The sequence below is a fragment of the Cylas formicarius genome, unplaced genomic scaffold (assembly GCF_029955315.1).
Source record: "Cylas formicarius isolate icCylForm1 unplaced genomic scaffold, icCylForm1.1 PGA_scaffold_6__28_contigs__length_40554024, whole genome shotgun sequence".
Taxonomy (NCBI): Eukaryota; Metazoa; Arthropoda; class Insecta; order Coleoptera; family Brentidae; genus Cylas; species Cylas formicarius.
Window position 1 is genome coordinate 4,418,436 of NW_026844347.1, and position 18,203 is coordinate 4,436,638.

General features: G+C 35.5%; 1 protein-coding gene across 5 annotated transcripts in view; it reads right to left on the reverse strand.

The window, feature by feature from the left end:
- LOC132702990 (complexin) overlaps window positions 1-18,203 on the reverse strand; it is a 444,845-nt gene that overhangs the window by 144,275 nt on the left and 282,367 nt on the right. The window lies entirely within an intron of this gene.

The window sequence follows — 18,203 nt, forward strand, 5'->3', positions numbered from 1 at the left end:
TAATCAAATTAGAATTAATTAATCACCCGAGAAACATGTTAGTAACGCGACGATGCTATGGGGAACGATTCGGGTAGGGGCGGGTGATGCAGAGACGGGACGGACCGGAACCACTATCAAACCATTGCTTTTTTTTTGGTTAATTAGTGGGAGCAAGATTCATTTCATTTCAAATAAACGTTCTTTCATTTGCATTTATAATCATAATATTCGGTAGTGGTTTCCTGAATTTCTTTGATAATTAACAATTTATTAACTAACTATTAGTTAATTAAATATTCATTGGGCCTTATTTGTATAAACTTTGTCAATAAGGAATATTTCCTGGTCAATAAAGTATAGTTCATAATCATCATTTATTATGACAAATAAAAAATGCTGATCACGTGTAAGTGTAAAATAAGTGTAATCTAATAATTTTTTTAGTCATATATGTCATAAAAATATTTTTTTAAATTAAATTAAAAAAAAAAACATAAATAGGGATGTTATGCCTGCTCTCTGTTTGTTCAATTATTTTGTACGACCTCTCCTCCGCAGTAATACGATTGTTGAGACGTGTACCCTAAATTTGTTTACGGTTTTCTAGGACGTTCTTATCTTGAAAGTCGAACATGGAATCAGTAAACATTTTTAGTCCGATTTAATATTAATTAATTAAAAGTAAATTTGAGTATAGCTGACTCCTTATTATAGGTATAGTTATAGTTCTTAAGATGAAATTGAAAAAGATTATTATGATTATTATTATTTCTGGAAACAACATGTTATTTGCATGTTTCGCAAAAATAATAGTAAAAAAAGAAGATATTGGAAAATATTGGACGTGTAATGTATTTGGACGAACTTTGATTGAGATTAATTGCTCCAGTCCATTTAAAAAGGAATGATAAATAGGTATTGTAAATCGGCTATAAATGAAACTAAGAACCAAACTGTTGTAGAACGTAAAAAAATAATAAAAGCCTTTTTTTTTATAATTAATCGATTTCTAGGTATTTAGCACAATAAATTTTGAAGGTTGACCCTGTATTTCCGAAAATTAGAGAAATTTAGCATGACGAACAACCACAAGCTTTAAAATTATTATAACCAATACATCCATATGAATGACTTCAGACCCAGGGCGGGTTTTTAATTTTTTAAAACTAGTTCATCTTATAATAAATTTTTTTTCCCTAATTTATGCTGATGCAATGCAGTTTTCCTTTAGAAAACTAACCCGTTTTCAAAAAAATTTGTATTTATATACTATTATAATACTTCATCTTGCAAAACACTTTATTTTTTAAATTTCCGATTTTATTTGTAAATTCAACAATGCGTGAATGCAGATTTTTTATGTTTCATTATTATGGTTTTACCTGTATTAATTGAGAGCTGAAGGTAATTTTTAAAAATTAAAAATGAAAACATATTAATATTTCGAGTAATATTTTCAAGTCTAGTGAAGATTTAGAAATAGCTTTAATAATATCGAGAAACTGATTGGGGTGCCAGTGTTTTAGTAATTTAATTTTATTTCGACTTCAGTTCGATCATAGGTAAATGGAATTGATACTGTTAAGCAACGGTTTAACGACCCGATCCTGCGCTATCCAATTATAGTGGAGAACGTTGTTAGCCCCCATTCGAGAGCGGACACTTTGAAGGAGAGAGTTAATTCGTTTCAATTTACATATCCGAAGTTGACCCGAACACGCCGAGATTACGGCAGATTTAATTTAATAAACGCCCTCTAACGGTAAACTGAGCAAACGAGTCAGTTACCCTAGCGTCACTATATTGGCTCGTTTTATGTGGTAGAAACCACGAGCTTGTTCGTACACGTTCTCCAAACGAACATCAGCGTTGGAAATTGCCGGGTTTATTGGAGTTGCTTGTTTAGAGATTCACTGAACGGAAGTACCATCTTGTGTCAGGTGGACAAATTATGGATTCTGCGATAAACGTGAGACCCGACAAGTCCATAATATTTACGGAGTCAACATATAGTGTGTTTGGAAATGTCGATCACATAGTTAAGTTAAATAGCAGATTTCTGAGGTAGTGATAAGAAAAAATGTTTTTTAGCTTTCATATCGTTTGAGAATATATTTTTATCAAAAATGAAACAAGCTTATTGGGCATCAGAAGAAATTAGGTCCCCATACGCTGAGTGATTGGTTACTTTAGTTCATTTTATTAATTCCATTATGTAATTTGGAGAAAATTCAACACCAAAGCCTATTTTCTATGTAAAATAAATACAAAATACTATATCAAATTTAATTATTTAATAAGAAATATAATTGAGAGTTTTAGTTTCTTAGTTTTTGTACAAATAATTTATTAGGTACAAAGTTCACTGGAACTAAAACTTGATGAGTTGCTAAATTTGAACCATTTTACTTAAAAAATCAAAAATTTTTAAATTCCACTTCAAACGATCTTAATAAAAGTAATGAAATTTAAGTTTTAACTATCGCCAAAATAGGGATACCCTTTTCTGTTCTGTTTGCTTAAGGTAACGTGAAAACAATTTTTTAATTAATTAGCTTCAGATTAACCGTCATTCATTTTATAAATCGTGACGTGTTAGATGTGGCGGTTAGCATGCATAAAAAAGAACACCATGAAAAAAAAAAACTCATTTTCCATACCCTCAGCAAAGTATTCCAATTATATAGCATGTGATTAGGCGTGGTATATCAATTTCAAGAGAAAAATCATGTTTGTGTTGACAAATTTTCAACGTGTTTGGGTATTTATGTCTTTTTTTTTAAACGAGCCATTCTTCGAATTGTTTTGGATTTGGATCCACTCTTGAATAAAATTGAACTAACGCATTTAAAAAAAAATCTATTCATATAATCTAATAATTTAATAATAATTTACTTTCCACAACGCTAGATGAGGTCTATAAAGAGATGAGATCTATGAAGAATCTCTGACAAGAATTTTCTAGTGGCGTGACAAATATCGGCCATGTTAATGATCTAAAATACGTAATATAAAGTGACGTGGTGGCTTATAATAAACTTAAACTTAGAAAACTTTTGTCCAGTTGTCAATTGATACTACCATACTACTTCTATCTTCTTTGACGAAACACATTAGTAATATTAGCAAAATAAAGGACCCTAGTGATTACTAACCAAAACTTAACCAAAACTATAATAAATCTATCACAATACACAATAGATAAAGATTCACAGAAGGAAAATTGGTATTCGAAATTTCAAAACGATAAAAAAAAACTTAAATAAAATAAATAACATTTTCTGAAATTAAATAATAAACACCAGTCATATTTCTGACGTTTCCACGTGTGGAATATTTGTAAACTCCCAATGAAACAAACTATAATGTATTGCCCTCGCACCGCAGAACATCCACCAGTGTTTAGTAGGACTTATAGGTTATGGTTTTGTAATGTCACTGCCCCTCGCCCACTAACTCATAATAACATTATTCTGGGTGCTCCCCAGGGTAGTATCCTGCTTTATTTACAGAAAATGCTAGAATATATTACTAAAGGCTTCGTTTTCTAGTACTACGACGATAAAACAATGGTTATATGCTTTCTGAATAAAAACCAAACTAACCAAAACTGCCAAATTTCTTTCTTTTTTTCGTTAGTTTCAATAAATATGTGAAAGTTGTATGTTTACTATTTTTACCTTTAACTTTTCTTGTAATTTGTTTCTTTCTAGTAACTAACTAACCAAAACTAAACAAAACTATCCATCCATCTACCTATAGAAATCTTAGAAACTCTAAAGCAAATAAACTCGTGTATGTAACTCTGCCTACTTAAAAAATTCTTGAGACAATATGAAAATAGTACTTTTATTCATCTTTGTGCAAATTTTCTTGGTGATTATTTTTTATCATTATACACCATTTGGAGCCAACAAACTAAATTTACAGCTGTATACACTCATAATTAACGTACTAAGTATTCTAAATATAGAAAGCTTTATTTGGTAGTGATTAATTATTAGACTGTTTAAAGAGATAACAGTAATTCTTGGAAAATTTACATGTTCATATATATATTCTGCCAACCATTAGTTTAAAAATCCGAATGTTAGATAAACTTATTTAAATAAGTGAAACTTCCTTATGCGAGCTCGATACCATAAATGTTGCAAAAGTTTGATTTACTAATGACGAGAAATGCCAAATGCCAATTAATTTTTATTTTGTCATCTCAATGATCATATTTTATCATTAATAGTTTTTCAGTGTATAATTAAAATAATAGGATAACGTGTCCGAGGAGAACGACACTTTGGAGTACTCTCTTTCAATCCCATTATCCACTTATATTTAAATATGCTATTTTTAAAGCAAATGTTTTGTGCACATACGAGCTTAATAGCAATTTCCGAGGTTTCTTTCTCCCATTAAAACCATATATATTTCTGCTCACGATTTTTTAATTTTTAGTCATAATGTTTGTGCATTTTCACTTGCTTTTGGCATATTGTTAAGTTGATCTCCTGTTCTTGTGCCGTGTTATAAGTATAAAAACTTCGCAATTTGTAAGCGCTTTGTTGGACTTTAAAACCATTAGATTAAACGTCGCTAGCTTGGTTGGATATTGTTGCTTAGCGTTCAGTTACACACTGTGTTTTCTACTACGGCCTCCTTATTAACTATGGCGACTCCCCAAGTTCTATAGCAATGCTCAAGTATTTGCCGGTAGTGGGGGAAGTTGGTATCGCTTGTTCCTAGTGGCGTCTGTTTTGCCTTCACCTTAAAATAATTACCTCTGTATTGCTCACTTATAGAGTGGGTATATTCTTGCCAGACGCTCATTCGTGTTTCGATAGTGAACGATCAGATCGCGATGTATTTTTTACTTACTTAAATTTGACTTTTATTTTATAGAGTGTCACCATTAAAGTTCGCAAAAAACAGGAATATTTTATTCCATTTTTTTTTAATAACTATTTATTTAATTATTCAATCAATTCATCTGGTTTGATTTCTATTCCTATAAAAAAAAGTTAGATCGAAGAAACGTGACAAAAATCACATTTGTCCGAAATATTTGAAAATTGAAAAAGAAATAACTTTTTTCAATAAAACTTACCCAATTTTTCAAGAATAAGGTAATTTTTTAATATTGTTTCTAAAAAATGCCAATTTGGAAATGTAAAAGGAAATGTTTAAAGGAATTCCTTAATTGATTTATTTATTATTTTTAATTCACAAGGCATTCCCAGGATCAAAACTTACAAGACTCGTTTATAAAAATATTTCCTCCATCTGATGCGGAGTTTAATGCCGATACTGTTGTTCATGATTAATCCTTAAATTTTGGGAATTGTGTCTGAAATACTGTAATTTAGCAGTACCTACCACAAGGCCGTAACGAGCATTTTATATATTGATCTAATAATATAATAAATGATTTACACTCACACACACTCGCTATATCACAATCACGAAAATATTTTTTTTGTTAGAAATGGGGCGAAATGTTTTTTAGACCATCGTAATGAGATATTGGATTACGTATAATAACATTATTGTTAATCAAAAGTTATTATAGTCTAGTGGCTGCCGATACAGCGTGAATAAATTCAAGTCATCGCTATTGCTAACCTTTCTTCTTTTATCTTCAATGTACGCATTATATACAGACTCTTTTGTAAGTATTTATACGGTTTATTACGGGAAGTCAAAGTAATCCTAGTTTGTTATATAAAACAAAATTCCCAAAGTGTCCCTTAACGAGAAAATAGAGTTTTTGAATAATACGTTGAAGCATTGATTCGAAATGTATTTAATAATCAAGTTTAATAAAATAAGCTATTTGAACACAGTAACTAATTGCCGAATGTTTGAAAGAGCCAATCGTAGGTTAACCGAAGAAGATAAATTACGAAAAGGACTTAAAACTTGAAATTTCGTTTATATTTTAATCACTTGTACGCAATAATTATAAAAATTGTCTTGTCTTGTCTCAACACAATTACCCAGTGCTTGTTGCTAAGTTAGATTGGTTTCATATTATTATTATTTGATTAGTTATTGTGTTCAAATACCTTAATAAAAAACTATTTTTTAAAAATTATAGCTCAGTGTGGTGACAGGTCCGTTCCCGACTTCCTAATAGTACGGTTTTACTGGTCTATATAAAATACTGATATTTTATTAAATTGTACATTTCAAAAGTTAGAGTTGAAAAGGAAAATCGCATGGTAAACCTCTTAGGGTCCCTGTGTTTCCGGAAGGAAATGATCTTCCGCACATGCCACTTCACACTTCAATCACCAACCTCCACTTTGCGCCATTTTCGTTCTAAACAGCGATCTCCACACACCTTTAGCTCATTTTTCCATCAATGTTTAAGCCAAAAGTGCCACATCTAAACTGAATTGATGAAAGGTCAGTCAATTGGTTGGTGAACTTCGCTAAGTTTTGTGGGTTGAAAAAAATAGTTCTGCGCCTATTGAATGTATATTTTAAATAACCTTCCTTAATATTAATTGAACACGTAGTTTCAATAATAAATAAATTAACAATAGTGCCGACTCGAGCTTGTCCGCGCTGTATATTATTATGATAACGCAGCTAATGCGAATTTCATACCGTGAACTAATCAAAGCATTTATCCACTTGGCCTCTTAAATCCCATCGGCTTACTTGGACTACCATCGGGCCGCTGTCGACTCACTTATCAAAGGGGTCTGCCTTAATTCATCAACGTTCTACTTTAGAGCTGCTTTCCAACGCTATCGGCAGCCGTTTGTTTCCTCGTGGAGAAAATTCCTTCTGTAAACCGAGCCCTAATACAACCGATTCACATCGCTTAACCCCGCACAGAGATGAGAATTTCCATTTACCTATTTCACGTGCCAAGGCGGACGGGGGATAATATATAACTACCAAAATACCCCAAAATAGATTGATCGTTCCCTCTTCAGGGTGGACCGCGGTCCGCTTCAGTTCCGGTTCTTCTCCGCGCCATGCTATTTCTATGAATTATGCATATTAAAGCTATACGACAAAATGGAGACATTAGGATAAAGTAATACATAATTGTAATAAACAAGTAGAGAAATAAAAATATAGAAACTAGAAATACGGGGGTGACTATTTATAAGGATTTCATTACAAGTGTTGTTGGTTTACGAGATATAGGATATTTTTGTATACGTACAATATGTTCATTTTCTAGACTTGCCTTTCGCTTTTTGTCACCTTGTATATTGATAATTCCATAAGTTGACTTATTTCAAACCGGGTTTACAATTGGTGTAACAGAGTCCAAAGGAACAGACTTAACTGGACCATGGTTTGTCAAGCAAGGCCTGGTCGCCATAAAGTAGTGCATTCAAACAACGAACAGCCATTGGCTCTTAAGGTTGGCTTTCAGCCAACTCTCTGTTTGCTCCGAACTATAGACTCCATCCCTAAAAAATTGGACTTTTCACCAGTCATTGGGCATTTGATTCCCGTTTCGATCTGGACAGTCGGCTTTTCCTTTGGATTCCCGGCTCTCTCTTTACCCTCTGTAAGTGCCAGTCATGCCATAAAGTTTAGAGTGAGTATTATTTATTGAGAACTCTCCTTTGGAAAGCTGCACACTTATTGTCCTGGCAATATACACAAAAAGAAAATTATTAAGAAAATTAATTCTTTATTATATGGGTCCTACATGTATAAATTACACTATCAAAATTAATGTCACACGAAGAAGTAAGGAAGTAAGAAAGTATAAGTTGGGAAGGAGCGGATGTTTTCAGTAGGTATTTAAAACACTATACCATGTTTCGTTATGCGAGAGAGCATTAATATGTAAATTTACGATGACAGGGATCATTAAGCAGGGTGAAAAACTTAAGGGTTACATCTGAAAGTTTTTTTTTATGACTGGCACACCACACACCGTTAGCGCCGCAGTAATATGCATACAACACAAAGACAAGTTTGGTTAATGAAAGTAATGTGACAGCGGCGTTTCTACAGGCAGTTTATTAGAATAATAGATATAATAATAATAATAATAATAATAATAATAGTAGTAGTAGTAGTAGATGGATCAAGATTGGATGGAGCTCTTGTAGTATTAAGGAGCGTATACCAGTCCTACAGTGTTACAAATGCCTTCAACATGGGCATACTATCAAAACGTGCAAAGGGCCAAATCGTGCGAAATTGTACTACAGATGTGGAGATGAAGGGCACAAAGCCGCAGGATGCAAAAACGAGCTAACATGCTATGACTGTGGAGGAAAGGGACACCGAACAGGGAACATAAAATGCCCTGTCTACGGCAACCTTTTGAAGCAGACAAGACAAAACTAACAAAAATGATGCAACATCTAACACAACCAGTGACAAAAGACAGGAGTAGGAGGGAACATTACCAGGGCCAACACGAGGACATCAAGATTATGCAAGGAAATGTTGATAGAGGCTCAAAGGCGGCGGATATGTTATATAAGATGGGCGAAGAACATGGGGCGGATATTGTTCTGGTAGCAGAGCCAAACCGGAAGAAATTGAAAGGTGGGAAATGGATTCACGACCAAAATATGGACGCAGCGATTTATGTCCCAGGAGGCCAGATCAAGATCGTGCAACATGGTGCAGGGGTTGGTTTCGTATGGGTGGAGATACCACATGTTATAATCCATAGCTGCTACATATCACCAAACGTAGACATTGTCACGTTTGAGAACTTTCTGCATAACCTCAGGGAAGATATGAAAAAACAAAAGAAAGAGAGGGTCATTGGAGGAAACTTCAACGCTAAACCAGAAGATAGGAGAGGGGAATTACTATCAATACAATTACTAATAATAATAATAATAATAATAATAATAGTAGTAGTAGTAGTAGATGGATCAAGATTGGATGGAGCTCTTGTAGTATTAAGGAGCGTATACCAGTCCTACAGTGTTACAAATGCCTTCAACATGGGCATACTATCAAAACGTGCAAAGGGCCAAATCGTGCGAAATTGTACTACAGATGTGGAGATGAAGGGCACAAAGCCGCAGGATGCAAAAACGAGCTAACATGCTATGACTGTGGAGGAAAGGGACACCGAACAGGGAACATAAAATGCCCTGTCTACGGCAACCTTTTGAAGCAGACAAGACAAAACTAACAAAAATGATGCCACATCTAACACAACCAGTGACAAAAGACAGGAGTAGGAGGGAACATTACCAGGGCCAACACGAGGACATCAAGATTATGCAAGGAAATGTTGATAGAGGCTCAAAGGCGGCGGATATGTTATATAAGATGGGCGAAGAACATGGGGCGGATATTGTTCTGGTAGCAGAGCCAAACCGGAAGAAATTGAAAGGTGGGAAATGGATTCACGACCAAAATATGGACGCAGCGATTTATGTCCCAGGAGGCCAGATCAAGATCGTGCAACATGGTGCAGGGGTTGGTTTCGTATGGGTGGAGATACCACATGTTATAATCCATAGCTGCTACATATCACCAAACGTAGACATTGTCACGTTTGAGAACTTTCTGCATAACCTCAGGGAAGATATGAAAAAACAAAAGAAAGAGAGGGTCATTGGAGGAAACTTCAACGCTAAACCAGAAGATAGGAGAGGGGAATTACTATCAGCATGGTTGGTTGAAGAGAACCTCATTGTACACAATAGAGGCAGTGTATCAACCTTTTTCAGGGGAAGCAGTGAGTCATATATTGACATAACATTTAGCACCCAAAAAATAGCCAGAAAAGTCATAAATTGGAAAGTCCTTGAAGAAGAAAACCTGAGTCTCCATCAGCATATCCTGTATACAATCACTGGAAGCAATTGGACCGAGCTCCAGAAACCCAATACAGCACAGCGCTGGGTAATAAATAAAGAAAGGCTTACCGACCTGTCTCTGGAAGTAGGCAGACAACTCAGAAATGACCATAACAATCTGAGATCAGCAGAGCATTTCACGGACTTAGCAACAAATGCGTGCGATAAGACCTTTGTAAAGAAACGCAGCAGCGCAAGAAGACCGGTGTACTGGTGGACAGCAGAAGTGGCAGAGGCGAGGAAAAAATGCATTGAAAGTAAAAGAAAGATGGTCCGAGCGAACAAACGTAGCGATGAATCAGTCAAGAGATTATGCCATGATAAATATAAAACAGATAGAGCCCAACTCAAAAGAGCTATTTCTGAAGCAAAAAAAGCTGCATGGAAGAAAGTGATCGAGGAATTAGACAAAGACATATGGGGAAGAGGGTACAAGATTGTTACCAACAAAATAAAATATCCACCATTAAATATGTCAGATGAAAAGCAATTACAAATTGCTAAGTCACTTTTTCCGACTCGACCACTTCAAAAATGGAACAAGGTAACAGTTCAACCTAGGGACATACCTCTGTTTACTGCAGTTGGAAAAATAAAGGATAGCAAAGCCCCTGGACTGGACAATCTCCCTCCTTAAATTATAAAGACAATTGCGAAGGATTATATTGAGGAGTGCACAGACCTCATGAACAAAATATTGCTGAAGGGAGAATTTCCTAGAATATGGAAATTGGCGCGACTTATCCTTATAGAGAAACCAGGTCAGGATAAGAAGTATAGACCCATATGCTTAATCAATGTAGCTGGTAAAACGTCTCAAGGAAGAAATTGAAAGGACTGGCGGAATGGCAGAAGAACAGCAGCGGGAAAGGAGATCAACTATCAGCGCTTTGAGAAGGATACGAGAAAAGGTGGACGATGTAAAACAGACACCGTGGGGAAGGAGGAAGTTATGTGCTCTTGTCACGGTGGACGTCGAAAATGCCTTCAACACGGCACCATGGTGTGGTATATTGGAAGAGCTTCGAAATCGTAACATAGCCCCTTATCTGTATAACATCATAGCAAGCTACTTCGAAGATAGGCGTTTAAGCATAGGTGAGGCAGCGCAAATGGACGTCACATACGGGGTCCCGCAGAGATCAGTAATAGGTCCAACCCTATAGAATGTGTATTACAACGGTGTATTCCGAATTCCTGTTCCAAATGGTATTACCCTTGTCGGATATGCTGACGATCTGGCTATCTTAGCAGAAGTAAAAGGAGCCGAGATGATGGAAACAGTAGCCAACCATGCCCTTTACAATGTCACGGAATGGATGAAATCTAAAAACCTGAAATTAGCCCCCCAAAAAACGGAGGCAGTCCTACTTGTTGCTGGAAGGAAAGTTAAAAATATTTAAGTCACAGTGGAAAACACAACAGTTCAGAGTCAGGAAGTAGTCAGATATCTAGGTATAAAACTAGATAGAAACATGTCCATGGGGGCCCACATCAGAGCCGTAACAGAAAAGGCCAACAAGGCCTTGAACAACATCAGTCGCCTTCTACCAAAAGTGAATGGGCCTCGTGAAAGCACCAGGAGCATATTATGCTCAGTAGTGACTTCAATACTACTATATGGCGCCTCAATATGGGAGCAAGTAGTTGAGAAGAAAGTTTATAAAAGGATTCTGGGTAGTGTTCAAAGGAGGGTAGCCATAAGAGTCTCCGAAGCATACAGAACAACTTCCAATAAGGCACTTATGGTGATAGCTAGGATCCCACCTATTAATCTCCTAGTTAAGTGCAGAGCCCGTATAGAGAAAGATGGATCAGACGCTAAAACCGAAGCACAAAACACGGTGATGTTATGCTGGCAAGAGGAATGGGACATAGATGATGGTACAGCGGAATGGAGTAAAAAACTAATTCCAAATATAAGACCCTGGTTTGAGAGACGACACGGTGAAGTAGATTTCTTTCTTACACAAATACTCACCGGGCACGGGTGCTTTGAAGCCTACTTCAAACGTTTCAATCTGGCCGAAACCGAGGAGTGCCTTTATTGCATAAACGTGGATACGGTTGAACACACTCTATTTTTCTGCCCAAGATGGAACATGCAGCGGAATATAGCAGAGCAAATACTCGGTCACATAAGCCCAGACAACCTAGTAGAAAAAATGTTAGAGTCACCGACAAATTGGGACCACGTCTGCAAAATGGCAAAGCAAATACTTTCTGACAAGAGGATAGAACGGCCAAATCTTAGACAAGCTCGCTGAACCTTAGTCAATAGGAGACCGAAAGATCATAGGGAAGATCATAGGGCGCGAGAGAACATCACGCGCGTCCGGACGACACTCCATCTGAAGTACTGCTGACGCAGTTCCAGATGGAGGGCACACTGTTTTGTCGTCAAGAGAGGAAGTGTGAGTACGCTCACACTGGGTTTACACGGTCGGCTGTTGCCAACCCGTCGTCGCCAAGGGGACACACCATCCATCCCCAGGGTGTCTTAAAACACCCAGAACGGGCTGAGGAAGATTCGCCTTATAACCTCTCATACAAAAAAAAATAAAAAATAAAAAAAATAATAACAATAATATAATATTTATTTCAGCAATTCCATAATACATTCAAACAAAGATATATCAAATGTGGTGGCCAGGAAAAAATTTCGTTCTTCTCTATTAAAAGTGATTTATTCATTCATTTCCATCAAAGTTTTTTATAAATTATTTTATGAAAGATACCTTGGTGTTTCTTAATGTAAAATGAGTATTATTCTTCTGATTCATCCCCATTTATTACAGTTTTTCTTCTTTTTTTTTTTCAATTTTAGAAAGCGCAGTTTTACTAATGCATTTTCCAGCAACAAATTCCGAAACACTAGCCTTTTTTAAGAATGAACTTTGCCGGAGTTTTAAACTCTTGGCTCAACTACTAGTCCGTCTACTTGTCATTCTGGGGAGCCTTGACCATCATCGTTGGTACAATACTACGCCTATGGACTAAGGCTAAGATCACCAAGTTTCACAATAATTATTTATAACTCTCTCGCATTAAGAAAGAGAGCATAACCAACACTAATCAGTGTGATACTTTAGTTGCGACTGAGTTTTTACCAAATCATTTTATGCATAATTGACAACAATCGGGTCTGTTCTGCTCAATTTTGAGCAAAAAACATTAGACCTTATAGAAACCCACAACTCGTTTTATTAAATTAAATTAAAATATTTCAAATATTTGGTCTAATGACCACCCTCGCGATGATAGGCATAGACAACATTCTGCGTCGCCATCGTATTAGCCCAGCTGGCAATTTCACTTTCAGAAATCCAGTCATGCTACTTTCATTCCAGTCATTTATTATTCCACCACCGAGAAAACGTATAAAAACTAATATCGATTTGACGCAAACTAGTCTTTCACTATTTGCTTGGTTTCATAAATCATTCGATTGATGATTCACTGGTAAAAGCTTGTTAACGCGCTCCTTTAATTTTGAAATGGGATTCAGTTCATAAAAGAAAATTGTTGGGTTTTTTTGTAAGTGTATCAAATAAAATCAATGAACATTGACGTCTTAAACTGAGACCCTGAGAGGCTCGCAATAATCAGCAATTAATTTGATCTAGCGTACAAAATTTTTAAAAAATTGATCTATTTTTTTCTGGTTTTCTTTGAAGACCAATTATCTAATAAATTGCTACATTATGTTTTATTCAGCCAGCGGCTTCTCTTATGATCTTGGGCAACCTATCAACGTCCGTCATGCCGGCAGATGGCGTTACAAATCCTACTTTTATATACCGAGTTGGTACTTGTGTTGTCCGAAGTGTTAGATTTGTGCAAAGTGTTTATTGGGCTTATTTATTTGTGAACACAGGATGCAGTGCTGTGTATTCAAACGAAAAATAGGTCTTGAATGCAAAAGCACTTGCGATGTCGTTGTTTAGTTATTAATGAGTTATTAATAAGATAAACACTAGAAAGAACAAATAAATGATGACGATAAAATCGGCATAAGTACAAGAAATAGTTTTGAAACATTAAAATATTTGATATTCATTATTTAACATTTAAATATACCAAATATATTGGCCAGCATAGAATTAATACGCAAGCTGATTCATTCACGAAGAAAGACAGACAGAACATCTACAATTAACAGCGTCTAATGGAAGGCCTTGTCAGAAATATCACTTAAATGTCAAATCACTAAAGGAAACCCACGTACTTAAACCTATAGAAGACAATCCAAAAATGGCGACTGCGCATAACACCCAGCTGTCAGCGCTGTTCCCAACAAAAAAAAAATAATTACGTAAAAATTTTCTAGCTTTATAGGAAGAAAACACATAAAAATATTATTTCCGATATGTTGTAGGAAATGGTCAATTCGGGATATTCAAACAAGTCCGAAACTCAACAATATATTGACACTACAAAACGCAACATGAAAAAAGATGAATCCAAAAGTACAAAGTAACCACGCGTCTCTTATTCTGACATAACCTTCTTCTTAACCAGACCCTAGTCTACATTCGTTCCTCGGACCATAGATGTGGGATATATTTTATTGGTTCGTTTTACGATTACCAACACGCCCCCTTAATAAAATAATTCCTTACAAGGTTATGATCCATAAGAAATAACACTTATTTTAGCTTTTCTTTTCTAAACCTAAACCTAAACGTAACGTTTTAAATTGTGTGTATGTTAATGGTTTTGTAAATAAATCTGCTAGTTGATTTTCACTCTTAACATATGTTACAGTTACAATACCATCATCGATCTTTTCTTTTATAAAGTAAAACTTAACATCAATATGTTTTACTCGTTTATTGTTTTCAGGAATTTGAGCTATACAAATTGCTGATCGATTGTCTTCATATATTGTTGTTGGGCTATCAACATGAAAACCAAAATCATACATTATTTTTCTCAGCCAACATGCTTCAGTTACTGCTAGACTCAACGCTATGTATTCTGACTCTGTTGATGATATGGCTACTGTTTGCTGCTTCTTGCTGGCCCAGGCGATCGTACAATTAAACATCTTAAATATAAAACCTGTGGTGGATTTGCGATCAATCGTATATCCACCCCAATCGGAATCAACATATCCTATTAACAAATTTTTGTCATCTGGCTTAAACATTAGTTTTAAATCTAGTGTGCCCTGCACATAACGCAAAACCCTTTTTAAAGCTTTGGATAAGTTTTCGTTTGCTTTGTCTTGAAATCGACTTAACAAATTAATGCTCTCACATAAATCAGGTCTAGACCCCATTGCGGCGTACATTAAACTTCCCACAATACGTCTGCATAATTTTTGCAATGCCAGGTCAACTTTTTCACATTTAAAGATTTTCAAATCCATATTACTGTCTAAACGAGTTAACACATTTTTTAGATATTCTTTTTGTCCTAATTCAGTAAGTCTCTCATTTAGTCTCTGTTTAACTTCTATACCTAAGTAATTTGCAATAACTCCTAAATCTTTCAAATGAAAATTTTCATTTAAAACTAGCTTTAACCTATCTAATTCGCTGTCATCTGTACATAATATTAAAAGATCATCAACATATAACAATACAAATGATTTGTTGTTTTTATTCAATTTAAAGTATAAACAATAATCATTCTGTGATCGGTCAAAACCTTGATTTCGCATGAAAGAGTCAAATTTTTTGTTCCAACATTTTGGAGATTTTTTTTGACCATACAGTGACTTATTTAGCCTACATACTGTATTACTATTACTTTTATTTTTACCTGGTAACACCATGAATACCTGTTCCTCTATATCTCCATACAAAAAGGCACTTCTCACATGCATTTGGTGTATTGGTCTACCCATCTTGCTGCTCACTATCAGTAAGTTGCGGAAAGTTGTTAACTTTGCTACAGGAGCATATATGTCATACAATTCAGGATCACTTCTTTGTTGAAAACCGCGCGCAACAAGTCTTGCTTTATATTCTCGGTCACCTTTTTTTTAAACACCCACTTACTATCTATGAGGTTTTCATTCACGGGCCAAGGCACTTCAGTCCACGTATTGTTTTCACGAAGCACTGCCAATTCTTTTTCCATCGCATTCTTCCATTTTTCACAATCTGTACTGGTTATGGCTTCTTCGAAGGTCATAGGTTCTTCTGTTTCGGTGTAGAAGGTCACATCATAGTCTCCCATCCAATCTGGTCTTCTAACTTTTCTCTTTTCCAACTGTTCATTCTCTTTTCCTTCTTCTTCATTCTCTTTGTCCATTTCAAATTCTGATTCTTGTATTGGTTTATCTTCACTGTTTATGTCTGTGTCCAAATCTAACAAAACTACGTTAACTTCATTTTTCTTCTCTTTTCAGTCAGCCTCCTCACTATAAGGTATAAACACTACATCTCTGTGGATTTCTACTTTCCCTCTTTGTGGAAATAGAATTCGATACCCTTTAGTTGTCTGTCCATATCCTACCAAAATTCCAAGTTTGCTCTTTGAATCCAATTTCTTTCTTTTGTTTTTAATTATGTGCACCGCTACTTTGGAACCAAATTCATGAAACATATTCATGTCGCATTTTTTGTCAAACCAAAGCTCATAAGGTGTTTTGTTCGGAATGGAACTACATCCAAATCTATTTAACACAAAAACTGAAGTATTAATAGCTTCTGCCCACAGATTTTTGTCGAAACGTTTGCTATGCAATAACGTTCTAGCGGCTTCTACAAGGGTTCGCATTTCTCTCTCTGCTCGGCCGTTTTGCTGTGGAGTATATTCACACGACCTTTCATGAAGCATTCCTTTATTGTTCAACAATTTTTTCACTTCTAAATTCATGAATTCCAAACCGTTATCTGTTCGTAACTTCTTCACTTTGTTCTCTGTTTGTGTTTCTACCATATTCAAATAATTCTTGATGTTCTCTGCTGCTTCTGACATATTCTTTAAGAAATATACATATCTATCATTGGAAAAATCATCCTTCAGCATCAAAAAATATCTTGCCTCTCCCAGTGATGGTACTTCAATAGGCCCTTCCAAATCAGCATGTGTAAGCTCTCCTATTTTTTTAGCTCGTGACTCACTATGTGAGAATGACAGCCTGTGCTGCTTTCCTGCCAAACAATCTTGACAAAATGGGTTGGCAATATCCTTGTATTTTATTTCATTCCTTCTCAATACCTTCTTTACTTGATCAAAATTGACATGGGCTAGTTTACGATGCCAGTTTGTCAGACTTTCTGTTATATTGCATAGTGACATACTCTCTGGAGGTTTAAACTTCATTTTATATAGTCGTCCTTTTCTCTGAGCAACTGCCCTCACGTGTCCGTTTTTATCTCGGAACTCGCTCTCTTGTTTATTAGACTGCATCATTAGACCTTTATCTAGAGCTGTACTCAATGAAAATAAATTTACCTCAAGATCAGGTCCAAACAAAACTTCACATAAATTCGTTTTTATCCAGTCATGACCGTTCCATGCTTGAACTCCTACTTTTCCAATTCCTTGTACTTCTAGCAAAGAACGGTTCCCAATTTTTACATGTCTTCTTTCTTGGAGTTCTCGCATTTCTATAAAACTGTCCTTATCAAAACACATATGTTCTGTGGCTCCGCTATCTAGCCACCAGTCACATCCACCATTTGATTCCCCAATCAAAGCTGATAAACAAGATACTCCTACTAACGCTTGTGTAACATTTGCTTTTGCATTTTTTTCATCGCTTTCTTCAGGTAGAGACATAAGTATCTTTATGATTGCCATTTTATCGCTTATTTCTTCTCCTTGTAGTTTCAGATTTCCTTGAATTTCTTCAATTTTCGATATCAACACAGCTATGCCACCTTCGCCATACTCCAAGCCAAAAAAATTCTGCTGCAATAAATGTACACTTATCTGAGATCTATTTTCATAGATTGTCACCAATTTTTGCCACATTTCCGCTGCTGTGGTACATGCCAATACATGGGTAAGGGGCTTTTCTTCCAGTCTACACACAATTACTTCTTGAGCCTTTGCATCTTTCATAATCAATTCTGTAACTTTCTTATCCGTTTCGTCGCCAGGCGGTTTTACAGCAGCCTTGTTAACAACTTCAAACAGTCCCTTGGATTTTAAACACACCAATGTTTGAAATTTCCAAAGTGTCCAATTTTCTCCATTCAACTTCACGACTTGCAATCCTTCTGCCATCACTATTCTTTGTTGCGTTCGTTTTTATGCCAAACTCTTTAACTTTCCCAAATAACTTGGTATTGCTTTTTTCTCTTTCGACTACGTTTTTTTAAACGTATATTTTAACTTTCACGACTCCCAAATTCTTATACACACAGCATGTCTGGGCCCATAACCTGTTGTAGGAAATGGTCAATTCGGGATATTCAAACAAATCCGAAACTCAACAATATATTGACACTA